This window comes from Pungitius pungitius, chromosome 16, assembly GCF_949316345.1.
Source record: "Pungitius pungitius chromosome 16, fPunPun2.1, whole genome shotgun sequence".
NCBI classification, from domain to species: domain Eukaryota; kingdom Metazoa; phylum Chordata; class Actinopteri; order Perciformes; family Gasterosteidae; genus Pungitius; species Pungitius pungitius.
The window spans coordinates 4981066-4994187 of NC_084915.1; the positions used below are offsets into that span (position 1 = coordinate 4981066).

Genomic DNA, 13122 nt, shown 5'->3' on the forward strand with positions numbered 1-13122 from the left:
GTTAAGGATACAGTTGGTGTACATTACAATTACAAATGGCATATGGATGATTTCAATCCTCAACACATGCCTAACATCCTATGAAGCCCAGCACTGGACGAAAACTCTGTTGTTTGGGTGGAAAACGCACAAAATCACAGCTTCAATCGCTCTCCTAGAAGAACATAACTAACTAATCACAGCCACATTACTTGTATGTAGCAGGATTTCTGAGCCAGAAGATGATTAGTGGGTAGTTAGCAACCATGGCAGCGACAACAAGCCCAAACAATCATTCTTGTGGGGCGGTTCAAGCCCAAATCCTGGCAGACGGCATCTATAATCTGGACACCCTGTTCTCTACTTAACACTGCTGTCTTTGATGAAATCTGCCAGTTTTTTTCCTAATGGAGACCTGCCTTAATCTCCCTGGCAGCTGCTCCATTCAATAGCTCTGCCTCTATTAGTGAGCGTGCGTGCCTGCATCTGTGTGCGTGTGTGTGTTTGTGTAGGGGGCACTGAAAGACGTCCACCTGCACAGTGTTGGTGTTTGAAGTGCAGCACTTAACGGACATACAGTAGTGGACCGAGAGGCTTCAAGGGGGAACAGACAAGGCAACAAAGAGAAAGGAGGAAAGAGAAAGGAGGGAGACAGAAGAAGAGGTTGTGGTGGTGGGGGGATGGGGGGTGGGTGTCTCATCACCAGTTTAAGCAGAAGATGGGAGGCCCGGCGGGAGGAGGAGGGGGAGGAGGAATGCTGGTGTGGGCGCTTTGAAACTGTGGGTGGGTGCAACAGGTGTCTCTAGCTATAGAGCTGACAAGCTTCTGCCGAGGCCACACCAGATGGGGTTACATGGGTGTGGTGGTCACTGGGTGGAGGGTATCCCATGGTAACTACAAAGGGATTGGATGGCATACACACACGCACACACACACACACACACACATAAACAAACACATGCTCATTCAGATGAAGCCTACAATATCTCTATTAAATATTGATGTGTGCAATTTAAAATTTTGCAAGTGTGTATGTAAGTTAATGTATTTCAAAACAATAAGGAAGCCAATCACAGTGCAAAGCAGGTTGTGAACACCATTTCTGTTGGCTGTGCAGCTCCTACTGAGGCGGTTGAGGGACTGTAACCCCCCACCCCCTCTCTCCTCACTTCCACATTACGCAGAACAGGGGAAACAGATAAAGAATAATAAACGTCACTGAGTTCTCTTTTCTTAGTGTCTAACTGCCTGTAACAGTCTACATGAAAAGATGTCACTGTGGCGATACCTGTTGTGTTGGTGTTCCGTGTGAGTGTGAGTCTGCGCCTGTTTTGTGGTAACTCTGAGACATGTGTGAGTCAGTGATAACCCACCGGAGCCCTGGTCTAAATGTAACTACACACCAAGAAGGCTCTACTGCTTCTCACAAGAACAGAAAGACCAAATGTTATTTTTATATATTTTTGCCATAGTGGTTAAATGTTTCATTTCATCTTCCTCATCAGCCACTAGGGCTGGTTCAAGGTGTGAAACCACCAACATTGAGTGGGGGTGGGGGTTTATGGTAAGAAGCCGGGGATTTCCAAGCAAGTGAGTAACAATAAAGACATTTGCATGTGCAGTTTGATGCAAATTTAGATAACTTGATCCTTACTTTCAGAGATTATAAAGTAATTGACAGTAATTCTTCAAAAAGGGTGCAAGCACCACAGAGTCTTTCACACGGTCAAAGGGAGATCTAAAAGATTAGAATTATTCTTTGTTTTAACATTGACAGAGAGAGAAACTAGAAACGAAAGGCCAAGTTGTTATTTTCCCTACTACCACAGCATACAAAATGATTGATAACTAAGAAAAAACTGATGGTCTGATTTGTGCACCTAATTTGGAGTCCTTGGCATGTATAGTCTGACGGTTCCTTTTCAATTTTGTTAGATTTTATGTTTCCACAATCGTGTCTAATGACGCCTTTAAGTATGCATGGTGGTCGATGTGAAGACAAGATTGTTTTCCTTAGTGCCTGGGAACCTGACATTTAGGAGGTTTTCACCTGACATTAAACAAAATTTCCAAGCAACCACTCGGAATTCTGGTCAAAGCTGTGGCGAATGTGCATGGTCAATCCAAGCTGCAACCAAAACTGGGCCATGAAAAATGTTTATAAAAGTGTAACTCTGCACATCCCGCAGTTGGCTGCTCTTCAGATGTTGCTGCCGGCAGCGTGCACAGCCGGTGTGTAGCAGGCACTTACCCACATACAAGCTTCAAGGCGGACTTTGGAGATGATGGTCCAGAGAGAGACGCTTCCCTGGATGGCAGCTGACCCCACCAACCCGTCTGCCCCCGCAGCCTCCACGCCCACCAGCTCAGCATCGGAGCTCAGTGCTGGTGCGTTCTGCAGGGGACAGACTATTTGGTCCGGATAGGGTGGTTCGGGGAAATCCACGAGCCACATTTATAGGCTGCCAAGGTCACCGATGCTATGTGGGGTCCCTAACAGAGAAAGACGGAGAAACAGGGGGAGAAAGAGGAAGATGAAAAGAAAAGGAGAAAAGAGTAGGAGTTGTGAATCCACCTGATGGGAGTAGTTTGAGTCAGAGGAAGGGGAGTCAAATACTGATTCATGACATGGGGATGGTTACATGTGGGCCGGTATCTGTGCAGCCTCTTGTGTAATTAACACTGCAGTGGAACTTCTTCTCTGACTTTCCCACCAAACTAGCATGTAGAGGGAGTGTGCCTGCTGCTTTCATTTCTGGAGGAGTTAACAAACCATTAGGAAACAGAGAAAAACACACAACTTTGGTTGTTATGCTGCTTCATGCTGTTTAAAGGCTACGGGAGAAGTGGCAACAGATTAAGAGTGGAAACAATCAAGGATGGAAACCTACGCTGGGGTGTAGAAACTCAACACACACGCACACACACACACACACCAGCTGAATAATCATTCACTCAAACAAATGTGCCTCATGGACAACAACAAATAAACAGGATTGTTTTACTAACACAGGAAATCATTCTCATCAGGCACGATCTTTGGGCAGAAAGACATTTAAAACTGCCTGACAGTTTGATGCTGACTTGTGTTGTATTTGATCCCGCAAGTGATGCTTGTGTTTGCTGCAGCGAGTCCATTGGTCTGTCTGGGATGGTAGTGATCCCAAACGATCATCCACGCAAAAGTGCCTTTCCACAAACTTGATAGTATCAGAACCATGCCCTTCTGCGCCTTCTTTGATGGCTCTTTACAGCCCGCAGATAGCCACAGTGGGAGATGGACCTTCATCCAATAATACACAATTTCTTTAATGACATCATTGTCCTTATATCATTAAAAGCAGAGGAAAATGCGATGGTCTTTATTCACCAAGAAACAATGAAACATCTGCTGGATGTCTGCAATAACTGCCACTTTCTCTTTCTGAAAGCGTAACAGGACACCAAGGAGGGAAACTGGATTCAAAGGAAATGAGAGGTGCAGGTTGGATTTCTAGTGTGAAGGGAAAGTTGACTCAGCAGCGGATTCTTCTTATTTGAACTCTAAAACAAGCCTTCGGCAACACAAGCTCACAATTATACGCAAATGCACAGAAATAGCAAAATGAACACGGTCTCCATTTCAACACACCTGTGGCATTTTGAAATGAAATACCAGCAGTATTTATTGGATGTCTCCATTATCTAATTGAGAGTAATTCCTCCTTATATAGTGTCAAGAATTTATCACAAACAGGCAGATTTTTAACTTATGTGTGAGTTCATGTAGGACACCTGTTGTAAAGAGCAGCTGGAAGCACTGGCTTGCAGAGGAACTATTCGTTCTACATAGGTTCATTATGCACAACGTTAAATTAGGTTTATACTGAACAGGATCCAGTCACAAAGAAAAGGTCACGGAAGAAGACCGGATACACACTAAAGTTATCAAAGAGATTATCAAACAAGTGAGAAACAATGCGATCCGATTAGCGACTTGTATTCGATCTCGTCGATGTGTAGCCACTCAAGCGTATGTGTGCAAGAAAGGGTGCTCCCAGTGGGGAGTTTGGCATGACGCAATGCAGGACCCAAGCAACGCGGCTTATCCGGGGTGAGGCTCCAACTTCATGAGCCGAATGGGACAAAGCCGGACAGGACGGAGCAGGACGAGGAAGGGCATGACAGTAGCGAACGAGACGACGGGCCACATTCATCTCTGTAAAAAACAAACTCCTTTGAGATGACAGAGAATAGTTACAGTGTTCGTAAGCCAGAAGTCACATTTACATGAATTATATACAAAATGCACAGCTGGGACTTCAAGAGACAACGATATTTGTTCAAATAGACATTCTTAACAAACCAGAAGACCAATCTTTGGAAAAGTACACACACGCTTGGAGAGAATGTTTGTGTGACCAAGAAACACAATATTCATCTTGCTCACACCTTTAAAGTCCATCTCAGGTTTACCAAATACACACAAACAGCCTGCCGACAGAGAGCTTTGCGTGACTCCAAGAGCCCGCCCCACCTCCCCTTCTTTTTCTGTCTATCGCTGTGTCACTGCTACTCAGCTTATACAAAAACCCAGTCATCTTGTGTTGTACCGGTGACTCACTACTCACAACATTCAAGTAGCCGCACTGTCTCAGGTTGTGTTTGACTTTAGGGACACACGTACACAAAGGCATAGATAACAAATTATACCTGGGAAAAAAAAGGAGGAAGTATTTTTTCCTTCTCTGAGAGAAACCATTGTTCATTCTCATACGTTGTTTACCGTTTACTATAAACAAAGTAGTGGTTAGGATTTGCATACTAAAATAACTATTGCACTTTTCCAAATCCTAACTGTGTTTGATTTGAGATTTTGCAAATGTTGACATTTTTTGAATGATCCTCTAAAATATCCATTGGTGCTGACAGGGCCAACACTTGGGGGAGTGGGATCCCCACTTGTGGATGTGATTACATCGGCACAGACCCTGAAACTCAAATCGAATGTGATAATAAAATATAACTCTGTGTGTCTGTGTTAAAAATATATCTTCACCACCTCTCTGGTCCTCCTGTAATTTTACTCACGTATTTAAACAACATTCTTGTGTTCCACGGTGTAGGTTTTTTAACGAATGAGAGGTACATGTTATCACTGACATGGCAAATGAAAGCCACAACGAGACCCAGAGCCCATTAGACGGCCTGTTAAAAAGTTAGCCAGTGAGTGGTTATGTGGAATGTCGTGAAGGTTTAAATGTTTTACGGAACAATAAATTAAACAACTGAAGAGCAAAGTAAAATGTTATTCCCGGTTTGCCTCTATAACACTAATCCCATATCTGTGGGTCTTTAGTGAAAGATACCCTGAGTTTCCCCGCTATTAGTGAACAGGAGCATTATGTGTGCACAGAAGATACAATACAAATTCTTACCGCCAGTTTGGGGTCATTGTGCCAGCAGGTAGTCAGTGACATACATATGAATATAGCAATTATTTATTGATGTGATAAGGTATTATTTGATTAGGAAATACATTAAACAATTTTGTTAAAACGTGTATGCTTTTTAATGACTTGCTTTTGAAAATTACACATGGGCCTAAAGCCATTAATAATGATACAGTCACGTTTTGTAGCTCCTCAAGAAAACATAGGAAAAGATCACCTGTTTCATGTTATCTATGTTTTATTCTTATTTTACATTGATATGTAACTATAGGTTTAGTACAACATGCATATTCGAGTGTTTTTACTGAGAAATTTACTGATTACTGATAAAAAGAAATCTGATTTATTCAGAAACTTGTTCTACATATTGGAACCAAATTTACCTCCGATAGTCCTAAACTTGAACAGTAAATATAAATTCACTTTCAAATAATTTGGACCAGCCCGTCAAATGCATCTCACAGTCAGTGTGTGTATGTGTAGTTTTTTAACCACCCACTTCTCCCTCCTCTCTGTCTCAGCTCCATCACTGGCCTACGTCTTGCATCCTCTTACCGCCCTCAGAGTTCCTGACCAGGGCTTCGTGGTACCGAACACTCTCCGCCTGCGGCCCAGTTTCCCACTGTGAGGAGCGGTTTACAGGTTATGCCAGCCGGACCATGTCTAATTAGCTTATATGGCTTTTGACAACCACAGCGACCTGTTAATGACTGGACCGTCCGGTGGTCTTGGTCACTGGCAACTCGTCTGTTTATGGTTATCTTTGCCAAAAAAACAAAAAAACAACCAATGGCTGGTTTGAGGCTTCAATTGCAACGATGAACCAACAAGCAGAGAACATGCCATGGCTGGTGACAGGGACGATTATGGGCTGCATCTGCTCGGACCTCACGATTAAAAGCAACGAATTCACACTTGGAATCTGGCTGCCCCGTTTAATTTCTTGTTTTTGTAATATTAGGGATTCCCCCAATAGACTTATTCTATACCAATACAGTCAACGTAACAAATGAAGGCACAAATGTAAATGTTTCATATTGTTCTGGTTGTAAATTGTAAACCAGCAACTTGGTACAATAAGGAAATACATTCCGGTAGTGCAAACAATTTTAATGTTGTATAAGATGGGTCACAACTTAAAACAGGAATTAGGAATCCAGTGGGTATGTATAAATAATTTAATTGCATAGATTGGCCCCACAGTCACAGATACCCGACGTTGTTATTTGAGTTTATAGCGGTACATCGCTAGAAATTTACTGTTTTTGGAAACTTTCTTTCAAATATATTTAAGTGAAGATAATGAATGATGAATTTTAAACGTAAAAAGCCCCGTCCTTCCTCAAGTTTGTTGCCCAGGTTTTCACTCCCACCCTAATATGTGTGCAAATAACAATGACACTACGCAATAGAAATACAAGTTTTATATACGACACTGAACATTTTAAGACTATGATAACAATTATTTACATTCTCCATCTCAATGGCTATGGAAATATTCATTTAAAATTTCAACAAATTAAAAATGGTGTTAAAGAACTTTGTGTTAAAGTTGAATGATGCTATGAAGTATAGAAAATGTGCAATAGGTGTACATTGCTTCATTGCATGTTTAATTTGGTCAACAATAACGACTGGAGGGGCTAATTGGGGCTAAGGCAGCAACCCCAACACCGACCCTCCCGATGCTGTGTAAAAGCCTTGGGAACAGAAAAGCCTTGTGTGACCTTTATAGTCGAATTTCATAACAAAACTCGGCTTCATATAACCTTAACACTCGCAGTCTCTCAGGGTGCCTCTAGTTGTGTCTGATCAGGCTGCGCTTGTTCTGGCAGAATGGTAAGTGCCAGTCCAGACTGGCTACACACTAAGCCAGCTTTGGCCCGGGATGTGCTTCCTGTGGGCTGTATGTGAGTGTTAGTGTGTGTGTTTCTGAGTGAATGTCTTTCAGATGAAATGGTTATTGTACTTGGTATAAACAGGACTCCTGCGGCCTGCAGAGACAGACAGGCGCGTGCCTCGGATGGCTGAGGTGGGACAGTCAACATTTAGATGCCATTAGAAACACCACACACACACACACACACACACACACACACACACACACACAACTCCCATGTACACATCTCTCTGGCATTCATCGAGTTTGGTAAAGATGAGTGGGTAACATTTTGTGCAGAAAATCTATGCCTCCAGCTTTATGTGGAAGAAGATGAATTATTTTAAAGTCAAAGATGAAAGCATTTGTGTTGTTATGTATCATGGTCGATTAAACAACTTATTCATACCTTTTGAAGACATCATATTATGTCTTTGAAAAACTGTTTTTATTAGGGTTTCTACTTCAGACAAAAATGCTAAATACAATCATTAATTTGAGCAACACTTCTGTCAGCATTTGACTGATTGTAATATTTTATACATAAATACGACTTTACGATACATAAATATCTTTCATTTGAGTTCCCACACAATGAAAAAGTGTGTTTCATCCTTTTTCAAATGTAGAATTGAACCACTGTTCAATTCTACAGTTGAAAGACTACAGATTGACGTGGGATTATTTTAGCTAAACCAAGTTCACATTAAAAAAATGCAAGTTCAATTCCCCTCCCACCCAGCTGCGGATCTATAACCTACTAGTGTAAAATTCCAAACCAACATATCTTTATAGCTCGTTAGTAATATGAGCAATTCAGTAGTTGGAGCATCAAATCCAAGCGAGAGTTCTGACATACTATCTCGATGTAGTTAAAAAGGAATTTACAGATTGAATTTAAGACGTGTGGAAGTTAAAGCGAGAGATCCGTTACTTCCAGCCAGTGGCGACTCAAAATAGCTTTTAAAAGAAACCGAATAGGATCTTGATGTGTCACTTATGACATGCATGCGAGGTATCAATTCTCCATGTGGTAGACAAAGGAGCGTCGGTGCTATGTTAAGTCACGTTTGTTACAGACAGGGTTTACAACAAAGTCAAGATAGTTGTGAATCAATAATGTTTATATATACCATAAATCAACAACCATCAGAGTAAATTCAACACTTCCTGAGGAGCCAACCGGGAGCATAATCATCTCTATGGTCATAAACAACTCTCTTATCAACACGTGTCAGGCGACGCGTATGAGTTATAGAACATTTAGTACAGGTCACACAGACCGGCTCAACTGTGTGTGAGTCACAATTCAAACAAAGCTGCTCGTTGATGTGAACATGAAGGTGCCCCATTGTTTGCTTCACGGGTTGTAGCAAGGTTTGTCACTATAAAAACCCCACAAGGGTCAGGTGAGTGAGAGGTAGTGTACCACACACACACACACACACACACACACACATCAGCCTTTTGTTCAACATTCTGTGAACGAGTTTCCCTCACCCACGTGTTCTTGTGAGACTATGCGTGTGTGTTAACTGTGTAACAGCATTTGAGCGGGAGAACTTTAAGAACCTCAGCAGCAGTGTTTTTAAAGTAGACTCTCCCAGCCTGCTGAGCACTTAACGGTGATAGTTTGGGCCAATTAAAGCTGAGCACCTGGTAATTGCCAATAGCCAAAACTTCATTTTAGGGGGTTTGCAGAGGTGAATCTGTATATTCTCAAAAAACCTCCTCGGCAACCTATAATTTAACAAACCAAAAAAAACAGAAAAGAGAAAACGATAGTGTTTCACTATTTAGATAAGTTGCAAGTTTATTTTTTCAAAAGTCAGGGCACTGTAAATCAACAGTTATAAACATGCTAAAACATGGTTTGTATTCCCATAGGACGGCAGTTTTCTTTCTGGCTGCCAAAAAGCATGCTTCCAGAAAGAGAATAAAGAATCGGACAGAAAACAAGACTACCCGAGTTGTTCTTACGTAAACAGCAAAGTGCGCAGCTTCTATCCTAATTACTTTAATTCTTTGTTGCTGCCGATTTAACATTCAGCACAACACTGTTCATGCTGCCAATAACGACTCAATGGCAACAGCCATTACTGAAAATAATTTAATGGTGGTGGACTCTAATGAGCTCTGAAAAATTTACAGCATTCCCAAGTTTCCCAAGACTCTCACGCATTGGTAACCCCTTCTCAGTGAGAGGAGGATTTTTGAAGGGCAGAAAAACAATATATATAGGTGGAGACAAAAGCTATTGCCACTCATATTTGTAATTTTTACCATCATTATGACCAATGCATGTGCAGGTGCAAGACCCTCAGTGCGCACTGATCCTCTACAACCCAGAAATCAGAAATGTGATTACTCAAGTGCTCCGGCATGATTCTATTGTTTTTATGGCCTGTAAGTACCCACCCACGACCTCCTCCCCTCAGAGCAGCTGGATAAAATACACTTGATTGTGTGCCAAGAAGTTTTCTTTTTTCGTCTTATTCTCCACGCCTGAGTTGCAATGATTTATCTTTCTCCAATAACCAGTCCTGACTGTGGACAATGATTTCCCGCAGTCCCAGCGGGACACAAACGCAGACAATAGACACAGCGCAGCAATTCCCCATGTCAGGGAACAGGAGAGCTGCCACTTCTGCTCTGGTTTCATTGACTGGGACGGTTGGCATGTTACTGGCTCTGCAGTAGTCTCATAAGACAATGTTTACAGCTTCCCGCCAACCCTTACGGATGTGTGCTGTTACTATGTTCATGTGCAGACGTTCATGTGTCCACACATGAACATAGTAACACCTGTTAAAAAACAAAACCTTGCGTGTAGCGTTGCTCGATTGAATGAAGTTAACACTATTGGGCGAAAGATGGAAATGCCACAAAAATATGGCAATTACAAATAAAGAGCTTCTGATGTAATGTTAAATCGAAAAACTGGAGTAGTTTTATGGTTCACAATGCTAACAATATATATATATATATATGGCAGGCTCTTTTTAATTTCCCATATTAACAATAAATTGTACAAACAACTGTAGCTTTTATGTAAATACAAATATTGATACTTTGTATTGATTGAATGATACTACATGTATTTTAAGTATGCTGTGAACTTGTCTGAACTGGTTAATCCACATCTTCAAACCACTGGTACCCTCTACTGGCTGTTAATAGTAATGAACCAGCTTAGTTACAAACGTCTGCTGCAGCAAAAGATTATTATGGTTAACAAAAAAAAAAACGGTATGACGGCAACTGATAATCAGTGTTAATATCTATTCAGTTTTAGATTACTTTCACAATTTGCCATTTGGTCTGGAAAATTTCAAAAATAGAAGCAAAATTGAAAAAGAGCCCAGGGTGACCTCATCAGTCTTGTTTTATTGGAAAAACCAAACCACAATGAAGTCTGTTCACTATCAACGAAGACAAAGACATTTTTGTTAAACCAACTTTGATAATGCTTAAAAATGAATTGATTATCTAAACTGTCGCTATTCATTTGCTGACAGTGAAGTAATTGTCTAATTTACTGGTGGTTAGAGCTCTGCGTCTCATTGTCAGGAAGATGCAATGAAAGTGTTTCACACAATTTGAAACTAGCCGTGAAATAAAAGTGAAATAAAAGTGAATTGTGGTACTTTGCCCCTTAGCTGAAATATGTCTCTAGTGATGCACGGACAAACCGTGAAAGTGTTGTTTCCAAATGTTGACACGAGGGTTAATCAAAGTTAAGAGCTGGTTAAACATCAAGACATACTTTAGTTCTTATTTTGACCATATTATTAAGTCTTATCGACAGGGAGGTCGCTTTTACCAGAAAGTTCAAGCCTTGTGTGGGTGCATTTGATCTATTTCAATTACCAGTGTTTTCCCTACCATTATAACAAGGATCCACAAAAAAAGATGATGTGTAATTGGAAATTGCTGAGGTCAGTTCTGTCCTTTAGAGAGGATTTAGATGCTAGATCAGACTGGGCTCCTTATATAAAACATATATAGTTAGAGTTATAAATAAGGCCAACCACAGGCTGCACTTTTATTTTAAAATGACAATCAGCCAGTATTTAACATATTGAAAGTAATGAATTATCCTCAATGAACACAGACGATTTTTGTTCTGAACGTGGACAAGCTGGAATGCCATCAATAGATTACAGTCTGTCTCATAGTCTAAATGCAGTATCAAAAGCATTTTTACCCTTTAAGTGGTCCATTAAGTAATACTTAAAAGTGATATTTAAAACCCCCCGAAAAAAACAAAAACATGCATAAGGTTAAGTTTTGAAAAACATATTTTGTATAGTAACACCAAAACATCATGAAGGCTATTAATAGCTCAAATCCCTCCCAAAAAACTACACAAGTATCGGCCCTTTAAAAAGAAATATCAGTCCAGGTCAATGAAAAAATGCACAACAGCCGCTCCTGGAAAGAGCACCAAGTTCTGTCATGAACCCAATGACACCACAACCTGCAGTAGCAGCAATGCTCACTAGATGGTGATATCCTACATTGAAAGCTCATAAACAAGTGAGTTGGTCACAATGGAAGCGAGTAGCAAAATATACTCTCAAATTACATTTGGGAGCGCCAGACTTTGGTTTTTCAAAAACAGCAAGTTTCCAGTTCCGCTCCACTGGGTTAGAGTTACAGTGGACTCCCTGATGACAGATGTACTGAGAGCAGTGAAGACAAGGAGATGTTTCAGGACCCCGATCTGATCAGCAGTAGAGACCAAGAAAACCTTCCCACGCTCAAAACCCAGCAAAAAACACTCAAAAGCTGACAAGAGTATGTGTAAAACCAGAAAAAAAGAAGGGGAAGGGAAGGGGTGTGGGGGTGGGCCAAAGGGGGACTGTACGCAGAGGAGGGAAATAAAAAGGAGAAGGAGTAAGAGAACGGAAAGTGAGAGTGAGCAACACAGTGGGGAGCAGAAGAGCGGGGAGAAAGGAAGGAGAAAGAACTCAGAAAGCAGGGGGGGGGCTGGGTTTATCCTCATGTGCGCTCAGTCAGAGGGTTCAGGGAGTGCGATTGTTCCTAGACTGCCTGTCAAAACAGTGCGCCTACCACAGTGTCTATTCATCTTCCCCCACTCTCTGAAATGCACAAACCCATACTAACTCACGTATGCATGTGCAAATGCCGAAAGAGCCCCAAAAGCTTTCAACGGTGCCCTTATTAAAGCCTTAGCAACGACCCGACAACAGCATAAACACAGGCTTTTGGGACCTGCGTCACTGCACCACCACCATCCGCTAGGTTTGAGCACCATCATAAACATGCTAAGGCAAGTAAATAACTGCACTGCAAAAAGTGGAAGGCAAATTATTATGGAGTCACAAGAAATAATGTTCTTACCAGGTAAAGAAGGAAGGTGTGGAGGCCGGTGCCGAGACCCACCGAGGACAGGATGCCCAGGCCGACCCAATAGGAGCACCACAGGGTCTTCTTCTCAATGTAGCGCACATACTGCACAGAGGCCAGAAAGAGGGACAGTTAACCACATGGCAGAGACACATGCAGAGTGTGAGGAAAACAAGGGGAGGGGGGGTCACCGAGAGAAGAGGGGAGGGAAAGAGATGGGAATGAGACAAGGTACAAGAGTGAAAGTGTGCACAACAGAGAACAGAGGCCACTTAAAAGGGTGGGTGAGGGCAAGGGAGTGTTAGAGAAAGAGAGAGAGAGGAAGAGAGTGAGAGCTTTAGAAACAGAGTTGTTGTTGAGTTTAGAGGGCTGTAGGGTAGCCGGGTTCAGCACACTGACAAAGGGACAGCACTCTTTTTGGTGTTCTTTTAGTTGTGTAAAACACTACTAGTTAAGTAA

General features: G+C 41.7%; 1 pseudogene; it reads right to left on the reverse strand.

Annotated features, from left to right (window-relative positions):
• Positions 1-13122, reverse strand: part of LOC119215591 (vacuole membrane protein 1-like) — a 46373-nt pseudogene that overhangs the window by 28130 nt on the left and 5121 nt on the right.